The following is a 1,531-nucleotide window of genomic DNA, read 5'->3' on the forward strand; positions in this document are numbered from 1 at the left end:
AGATCAGAATACAATAATAAAATTGACAATTGACAATATGAATGAATTTTATGTTTACGACTCAACCAAAAAGGCACGATATTATTATACCTTTATTAACAGTTGAACCAACAACATATGAAGCTTCATGATTTGTGGATCTTGCTTTCCAAGAAACCACTATACGAACAGGAAAAGAAAAGGGATCAGTCGATGAATCATTAAAAGAAGCAAGATCAGAATACAAATATAAATTTGAGAACATAATAGGAGAATTATTAAAATTCAATAGCAATAGAAGAGTTTTTTTTGTAGTCGGGGTTATGGTGAAAGCAAACGATATCATTGTATTTATAGATGTTTATTTAGGGTTTATAATTTTTGTAGGGTTTCCAGTAAGGAGGTGTATTTTCATCGGGCTTTTCTGTAGAAACCCAGTAATTTTGTTAGTCAAACTTGAAACATTCTAAGCCCATTTACTACTTAAAACCCGTTTAATGCATGATAGATTATGGTCATAGATTCTCCAATTAAACGTCTAAGAGAGTTTTACCAGGAAATTTAGGGATTAATTTAGCAAATTCTAGTTTTGCAAATAACTTTTTATGCAATTAGATTATTTCTGTCCCAATTTTTGATTTATTTTGAATGCGAAAATAGGTATATTTACGTCTAGGGGCAAACTATTTCAACGTAAAGGGCAATTTCATTAATGGTAAAACGGTAAAATTTTGCTGAGATTGAATGTGGGACGTTTTCACTTCTCTTTTAATATAATAGATACACCTATCTTTGTAGTTCTTTAAGGAAAATAAAACAAACATTGGCCATTGAGAGGTGAAGAAAGGCATGACCCAAATTAAACCATAACTGTATTTTAGACCGTAACCGGACCATATCCAAACCATAACCACACTGTAACCGTATAAAATATCTAAAAATCTTAATTGTTAACAGTAAATATATGGTTAAATTATCTTAACCATAACCGCTAATTAACCGTAACTATATCAAAATCGTTGGTTAACCGCTTAGTTAAACCATAATTTGTTAACCGTAACCGTTTTAAAAACATAGTAAAATATACTAATAATTATTTTTTTTATATGAATCATATGATATATAGAAATATGAGTACACTAAAAGAACATATTAATTATAATTTAATAATATCAATTATATTATATCATCAAATAATATCAACCGTATAATATTATTAGATAGTCATAACCGTACATAACCTTAACCGCTTCAACCGGAATCGTATTTAATCGTTTAATGTTATAAGGGAGGAGGTATTGGTCTGAGATTTAAAGAGAATTTTAATGACTTAAAATAAAATCATAGAAAGTATGAAATGAAGGATTCTAAGAGATTGTTTAGAAACTTTTTTAAAATTTTGCTGATTTGTTTCCTAATCTTCTAAAATTTCTCATAAAATCTTTCGAACTTTCTCAAAAGATATTGCACAATATCTCTTACTGTCTTGCTTATCTCATCTTCTATCAAATCACCTTTGCCAAAGTCATATATTTTGTTCAACGCTTATCGA

Source organism: Camelina sativa, chromosome 14, assembly GCF_030686135.1.
Source record: "Camelina sativa cultivar CO46 ecotype springtype chromosome 14, ASM3068613v1".
Taxonomy (NCBI): Eukaryota; Viridiplantae; Streptophyta; class Magnoliopsida; order Brassicales; family Brassicaceae; genus Camelina; species Camelina sativa.